Source organism: Trachypithecus francoisi, unplaced genomic scaffold (genome assembly GCF_009764315.1).
Source record: "Trachypithecus francoisi isolate TF-2019V2 unplaced genomic scaffold, Tfra_2.0 Lachesis_group19, whole genome shotgun sequence".
Lineage (NCBI taxonomy): Eukaryota > Metazoa > Chordata > Mammalia > Primates > Cercopithecidae > Trachypithecus > Trachypithecus francoisi.
The window spans coordinates 18,323,335-18,332,167 of NW_022681464.1; positions in this window are offsets into that span (position 1 = coordinate 18,323,335).

Genomic DNA, 8,833 nt, shown 5'->3' on the forward strand with positions numbered 1-8,833 from the left:
GAAATTGAATGAAGCCCCAGCTTGGAGTGAGTACCCAATTAATAAACAGAGCTTCCGTTTTCATTCCTGAGATTATATTAAAAAACGGGGCATTAATATTCTTAGATGCTGCCATCAAGAGGTAGATTTTTCTGGGCTTCACTTCAGGACTTGGCCACATGATTTGTTTTGGCCAATGGAACATTAGCCAATGTAACACAAACAGGCTTGAAACGCTCTTACTCAATGGAGTTTGCCTTCTCTTGCTGCTGGGAATCCTCCAACTGACATCTAGACAAGCCTGAACTTTCTATAGAATGACGAGAGACCCCAAGAGAAGCCTAGCCCTTCCCACCACGCTTGCCATTTTAGCTGAAGCCCTAGACATGTGAGGTCATTATAGATCCTCCAGCCCTATCCAAGCAAGCCCAGACCAGAAGAAACCCACAGAATCATGAGATATAAATCACTATTGTTTTAAGCACTAAGTTTTGGGATTGTTTCTTTTCTAGCAAAAGCTAACTAATACAGTTCCCACAATAAGCCCCTCTACTGTAACTTGTTTCTTTCCACCTTGCCCACTCTCCAACCATACAGATCCCTTTACTTCCTTCAATAAGCCAACACTTCTCTGACTCAGGACCTTTGCACATGCTGTGCATTGCTCTCTGTTATGCATTGCTCTCTGCTATGTTCTGAACCTGGTTGGCTCCATCTCATTCTTCAAGTCTTGGTTTTCTTGACCATTCATTCTAAACTGTGTTCTCCAACACTTCACAGTTCTTTATTAGCACTGTTTGTTTCCTTCATATTTCTTTTAATAATTTGTGGTTATTTTATGTATTGGTTTGTCAGTTTTAATATAATCCCTTCCATGCTCCAAGAAAGTATCTTGTCTGTTTACCAGATTGTCCCAAGATCCAATAGAGCTACTGAAGCATTCAGTAGTTATTTGATGAAGGAAAGAGGAAGATAGAGAGAAATAAAGTCAGCTCAGTCCCTCCTAGGATGGGGTGCTTCTTAGCTCTACTGTAAGATAGACAAAGTACATTATCCCCATTTCCCCCATCCCCCTCAACTGTCATGAGAAATTTGGGGGAGGTGAGGGATGAGTATGTCGGGAAGGAGAAGACAGAGAACCTACCATGGCCCAGCCCTGTGATCTCCATCTGAAAAAATACAAAAGGAGCCAAATCCTAGCATAATGAGGAAATCAGAGTCACCCACAGAACAATCGGCAACTAATCTAAGCTCCCTGTGATGCTGTCCTGCATTGTGGGGGCTTCGGGGAGAATCACATAGAGGCAATTGCAGCAGGTGGGTGGGGTTCACTGTAAGAGAGGCAGATGGGGCAGCTGGGTGGACAGTGAATGCACAGAGCTGTGCTGGGGCCTAATCCTGGACAGGAAGCAGTTGGGTATGGTGTACACAAGGGAAGAGTGGTGGTCGAGCAGAACTAGCCCTGGCCCTAAACCTTAGGTGCTAACCCTGAGATAAGAGAAAGCTGGAGTCTAGCTCAAAAGAGAGCTACTGTACCCCAACAAATGGAACTTAAGATGAAATCTATGTTATTCCCACATTTTATCAGCACCATAGCAAGACTGGGAAAGGCTCACCTGGCAAGATTCCATCCATGAAGATGATGTCAAACTGCCCTCTTTCCCCAGCTCTCCTGGTTTGGACTCCACACACAGTTCTAGTCCTGGAAGTTGTCTCACTCTCTGGGTATCTTCTACTCAACACTTGTGAGACCAACACTAGTCAGACCCTGCCCTCATCCACTGGGCTGGGTCTGACTTTGTCCATTGTTTCTCCAATACCCATATGGGCCCTGCTGCCTCCAATGTTGTCTTACTGGGTATTTACTGGAATATAAAACCATCACAAAGTTCAGCACTATCTTCTTTACCCTCTTACAATCATCCAGTTAGAGCAGACTGCTGGATTGCCACAGTCATTTTCATCACCATAGTGTATTTCCTGGGCTCTCCAGGAATGCTGGCAACAGTCAGTCTAGGCCACTGGCATTTGATGGGCGGGAAACAACCTGAGGAATGACATTGCACATTGAAAAGTCAGCTTCTTGGGAGTTTGGCAAAAGTTTAAATATTCTGCTTTCCTGGATGGGTGGAGACAGAAAAGAGAGTGGAGAGAAGAACAGATTAGAAAAGAATCATAGTGTTGGTCCCAGTCCCAGATTCCTCTTACATGGCTGGGAACTGAGCTGTGAAACAATACTCCTGATCCAGGATATGGCTGGACCCCAGGGGGATCTCCAGAATGAGAAAATGACCTCTGGAGCCTATGGACCCACTGGTCGGGCCTTTTATAAGCTGTGGACTGCACATTCAGTCCACCTGCCAGGGCTTTGGGAGATCATAAGTTTGGGCCCATTGCATCCCTAACACAAAGATCATGGTATCTGTGTTATAGTGAAGAGCACATTCTCTGCCTGATCTTTGGCAGATGGAGGGGCCCGTGGCCACAGAGAGTGTTAAGAGCATGTCAGGAATATCTAGTCCTCTTTCTCAGCTGATTCATCCCCCAGAGAATGTAATCTAACGAGGAGCCCCAGCATTGACGTTTATAAAGAAATCAGAGTTTAATGCCTGTTGGGTGACTAATTTTATTATAGGCTAGATCTAAATTCCTCTTTTCCTGAGGAAATTCCTCACTTTTCATAATATAAAATTAACTAGTAATTTTATGTTCTTAGGGGGCAAGGGTGGCATCATTTTGGTTTGGTTGTCTCACAGCATCTAGCCATGTAAACAGAAGAATCATTGCTGCAGCTGAGTTTGAATGAGGCCGTGTGAACGCTCACAAGAGATAGGCAGAGAATGGGAAGATTGACCAGTGATCGAAATATAGCATTTGTTATTAGGATATCCTTTCCTTTCCAGCTTCAGATTTGGGATAAAACAACTTTAGTCCAGCAGAATCAAAGTCAAGATCCTTAAGTAGCTCAGCCTAGCAGATGTATTCAATACTATTTATGATTCATTTGTTAATTTATTCAATAAAACTATTAAGCACCTGCTATGGGTAGGCAGAGCATTATGCCTCCCCGAAAAGTTAGTGGAGAAATTGGGCTGGAGCTAGAATATTCAAATGAGCGATGGACATTGCTAATAAAGAATAAAGTCAGACAGCTAGGTAAGGGAAGAAAAGCGAGGACTTTCTCTTTGCATCACTATCACAGAATCCACCGGTTTCCTTCTATTTCACACAAGCCTTTTGTTTTCTCCAGTTCCTGCAGTGCACCCATTTTCTCCTTTTGCAATATTTATTCTGTACTACTCATTCTGATATTTAATCATATCAACCTCGTCTGGGCAATTTCAAGAGTGAAAATCCAGGGCAGATATTGGGTCCTCCACGGAGCTAACCTCAGCCCCATCTGTATCTGCTTCATTCAGCATCATAGTACAGCTACTTCTGTAGCACATAGTCTAGCTCCCAACTACAATTTATCTCTGGACTGCTGTATTGTTTCCTATGGAGAAACCTAGGTCCTCAAGGGACCAATTCTTCTCCTTCTCTTGGGCTTCCTATATAGGACAGTACATAGTTGTACAAAAAATTCCAAATGAGTAAATTAAAGGCTCAATAAGAAAACTATCTATTTGGGCCAATTAAATAGTTCTTACGGGGAGACCTATGCACTTGGTAACTGAGTCTTCTAAAAGGTAACTTATACTAAAATGTAAATGACTGATAATCAAAAACAGTCATTTCTGCCAGAAAATATTTGCACTTAGTCAGAAATCCAGAGTCTTAACCCAAAGAAATATGTTACAGTTAGTCATTAAGTTAGATAATTGTGACCTAAACTCATGGTGCTGTCACTCTTTTAACCCACTGTCAAGCCCTGGCTCCCCTTCACAATATCATCACTGTCCCCAATTGAGTCCATAGTGATGCCTCTGTGTGTTTAATGAGGTTTAAAACTAGGGGACACAAAAGTAGCCCCATCCCGTGTTAGCAAGCTCTGACCTCCCTAAGGTAAATGGTAAGCGAGAAAGCAACTGTCACCTCCCTACTGCCTACACACACATACATACAACCATCCCTGGAAGTCTCACAGTTCCCCATAGAACTGCTTCTCTCAGGAGAGAGTGGGTTTTTAAGATAAACTCCTCTAAAGGTTGTATGCCTGCCAGCCACTGATGCAAGGAGCATAATTAAGATGGAAAACAACCAAATCCTGCAAAGAGCAGAGACAGAACAAGACTGGGCCAACTCAGTGAAAAGGCCTCTCTCCCCTGTGGCTCTGTGCTCAAGAGCTCTCCACAAGCAAATAAATAAGGGAGGGTGGAAAGGAACACATGAATAAAACAAAAGGTATATTTATGGAGCACTGCTGGGCAACCCCTACAGCACCTCCTGCTGGCTGGACCTCTGGGGTCACCTTCCAGTCCAGAGCTGGATCTCCATGTCCCACTCCATTCTTTCCCACAGGCCCCAGATGTGGCAAGTCAGCTGAACTCAGGTGGAAATTGTGCTGAGTGCACAGGACTAGGGGAGGTGGAGGAGGACAGAAGCCCAGAGGAGGGCTAGGGAAATGGTGAGAACTATAGGGCCAACCTCAAATCAGTGACCAAGGGCCCTAAAGGGTGGTGATGAAGTCAGCCCTGGCTCCACCAGGCCCTTAGATCCCTAGAATTACAGCTTGGAGGATGAGGAGTGACAGCAGGGTGAGCAAGATGGGAAGTGTTGTCAAATTCGGTTGGGGGACAGCATCATGATGTGGGTGTTTGGTTCATTAAGAGCCACACACAAACCACAAGTTTGGGAGGCAAGGAAAAGAATCCAGACTCACAGAGTCTACACAGAAACTTGCCAAAGAGTCAAGGTCAAACCCAGGGGCCTGGACTTCAAGCCAGCAGTCTGTCCCTTCCAAAGAACTGGATGGCAAGGTAGAAGAGAACAACAGAAAACCAGTCATAATGATTGCATCAATTGGACTTAAGGGATTAAGGGAATGAGTTTTGGAATCAGGTCAACATGGCTTGTACATCCAGTCTGTTCCTCATTTGAAAAATATGGGAGAGACCTTCCCACAGAACTGTTAGGGAGACTAAATGAAATAGTGAATGAAAAGCACAGAGCCTGGCACATACACTATTATTTTGGTACTGATGGCAGAGATAGGGCTGCTGGTATTGAAGGAAAAATTATAATAGTGGCATCTAGCATCACAACCGTACTATCTATTTCAGTTTCCACTGGTTCATGGGGCTGAGGTGCCTAAAGGCTCACCTGCTGGGTCAGGGTTGATGCAGAAACTGAAGTGCTGCAGGCTGAAGGCTGCACCAGCTTCAGGTGTCCATTGCTGGAGCTGGCAGGAGCTGGAGCCAGGGACACAGTCAGCTTATCTCTGCCCCCATATATACCACCACAGGCTCAGATTGTAGGGTTAAAAGATGTGTTTGCAATCAACTAGCCCAATTGCCAGATCACAAGGCAAGTGATCTGTACAAGGTCACCCAGATGGTTTGTGACAGAGCTGGAAACAGAATTGAGGTCTCCTAACTCAGACCAGAGTTCTTGCGATTCTACTGGGGCTCCTTCATCCCCATGAAACATCTTTACCTAACGCCCTCCTAGCCTCACTACCCCTACTATCAGCAGACAGATCTATTCCTCTAGAGTTGGGTAGCTATTTCCACGGGAAATAGGCATGTGCTAATGAAAATGTCAGGCATAGAGAATCTACACACTCTGCATGAGTCTCCTCTTCCTGGATGTGGAAGCCACCTGCTCGCTGCGACATGGGGAATGGAGGCCAGGGTGTAGATTCCATGGTGAGCCCACTATGAGGAAGGGTCAGCTTCATTCAGAAATTCAGGTACTGGTCTTGTCCTCTTTTCCTCCATATCTTTCCTAGTATCATGAGACACAAGCTACTCTATTCCAAACATGAGGGATGAATCAGAACTAAAATTCTGTTTCCTAAATTCACAATTGAAAAACAACAGCATTTACATTAGTTATTTTTATCTAGAATACCAGGGTAGTCTATGAATAAAATACACACAGTTGGAGAGGAGGAGAATATTCATCCCACAGCTCTCTGCCAACCCAAAGGCCAGTTGAACCATCTTCATTACTTTTCATAATTAAGAACATAGTAATAGCCAACTAGGGTTGTTTAATCAGTGTTTGGGGTTTTGAATTCAATTCTCACCTGAGCTGACTTGAGTTGTCAAGTTGATTTAAAGTAGTTAAATAAAAATTAATTAATGTAATTCCATAAATTACTGAGTTGAAATGAGTTATTTGAAGTAAAGCAAAATGAAGTAAATCTAGGTTGGTTCATTTTTAGCCTCAGTACTCATTACTGAGTTGCTGGCCAATGGCTATGGGTGTTGGCCTTAAGTAACTGAGAATTCTAGAAAACTGGCTTTAAGACATGACCCAGAGCAAAACCATTGCTGGGTCCTGCAGGGTAAGTCCATTTGGGGCAAGGAAATCTGACAGCAGGGAGTTCATGTATCATCCTGGAAGCCCACAGATTGAGGGGATATGGGGACCAGAGGTGCTACATGGCCTGGGCACATCCTATAAAATGCAGACCTTGGTCATACTCTGACCTCTTAATTTAATGTAATATTGTCTGTTACTGTAGTTCAACTATTTGTCTCAAAATTACAAACTATATGCATATGAAGTGGCTTAAAGAAAGGTCCCATGGGGTGGACCACACAAACCTAGAGAATATTTTAGGCATTCTCTCTGTGTCCTCTACTCTCCTTCCAAATAAAAATGAATGTATTCTGTACAGCAAATGTTCACATCTTCCCCCTTTTCCCCATAGAGCACATGATTCTACTTCTATCAATTCTTTCTTCCAATTCCCATTGTTACGTAAGCTGAATGTCTTGGAAATAGGCATATGTCTTAAAAATAGGCCTATGTATATAATTTAACTGTGAATGTGGTATTCAAGCAGTCTCCAACTTAAGAGCAGGCTCTGTTCCAAAACTTTGAGTGTATGTCAGTTTTCTAGTACTCAAAATGCATTTTCCCATAGAAACCATGTTGTGCGTGGTAGTTAGGTCCCCCAGGCAGCCCACAGAAGCCTGTTGAAGCCCATGAAACTGGAGTGCAATACGGTACTAATAGAACCCTAGACCCCAACATGTTTCTGTGGGAGAGCACATATGGAGCTCTAACCCAGGACTCCTCCTCTCCTTCCAATCCTACCCTTGCTGGTTGTGGGAGTGGACACACGGTCTCACCATGTTCTCAGAGAAATGGACCCTGCATCTCAAGTTCCAAACACGCCCTCTGTAATTCATCAGTTTTTCCCTTTTTTTACACAGCTTTTCTGTTAACAGTCAAATTATGCTCTTCCCCACAACACATCGGTGCAAAGCAGGGAAGCAGACAGACTCGCACCCAGGTTGTCCTGCCTTCAGGGAGGGAGAGCCCTGGGGAAGGACTTCCCTGAGAGACAAGCAGGGTCAACCTTCACACGTTCTGCATACTCTTGGTGGCTGACAGAGAGGAAGAGAGAGGCCCCAGGAAGGCCACCAGGAGAGTGCTGAAGATGACTTCATTGTCTTATGGAGCACCCTTAGTGCCAAGAACTGTGTCAAACACACCCAAGAAGGAAGAAACTATATAGAGAGATTCAAGTTCAAAACAGAAAACAAAAAAGACCTTATATAAGTCCCCTTTAAAATGAATATTATCCCTAGGTATCTTATCAGGTGAAAAACTATTAATGGGTGAAAAACGCAGCAAACAAAACAAGACAGGATGAGAAAAGTGGAAGGAGAAGGTCCTCCATCTAAATGAATTTAGTGCCCTCTCAAAGCAATCGATAGCAGCCAGCCAGCCCAGCACCCCAAGGGGTCCTGAGCCCACTGGCAGTTCGGGGACCCTTGTACCAGAAATCGAGTTGAAATCTAGAGAGCTCAAGGGGCTCTCTAGAGAAGTGATTTCACAATTGCTCCTGACCACAGTTTTTTAATTTCAGGTTTTGTTTTTTGGTTTTAGCATTTAGCCTGAAGTCACCTATCCAATGAAGAATTGATATAAATAATGTTTGGAAACATAGAGTCCATTTTTTCATTATTTATGAAGCATAAAGTAGATAACTCATCCTCACAGCTTTCACTAAATTATTTCCACTTCTAGCTTCCACTGTAGTACTTGGAGAAGGAAAAATAATTTCATATCCAAAGTTTTAGGGCTTCCTCTAATTGTCCAGAGTTTTCTCTCCCTTAGTAAGTGGTCACCACAAATCTGTGGGAGAGGAAACTTTGTGGCTCTTATCCATCAGGAGGGACATGACAGGTGGTTGGGTCCACCTGGCATCCAATACAATAATGCTTTGAGCCTTCCACCATCAACATGGCCTTCCACCATCAACAAATGATTGGATAATATAATGTGGTATTACATACAGTGGAAATTCTGACCCATACTGTAACATGGATGAACCTTGAAAACATTATGCTAAGGGAAATAAAGTCAGACACAAAAGACAAATAGTGGATGACTCCACTTATACGAAGTACCTGGAGTAGTCATATTCAAAGACATAGAATGTAGACCAGTGGTTGCCAGGAGCTGGGGGAAAGGGGAAATGAAGGGTTATTGTTTAATGGGTTGAGAGTTCGGTCTGGAATGATGAGAAAGCCCTAGAAATGGACAGTGGTGATGGTTGTACAACAATATAAATGTACTTAATGTCACTGAACTTTACACTTAAAAATAGTTAAAATGGCAAACTGTATGTTATATATATTTTACCAGAATTTGAAAAATATAGGGGCTTCCAGCCTCTGCTCAAACATTTCACCTCATTCCAAAAGCATAATGTATCTAAGGAAACTATGTG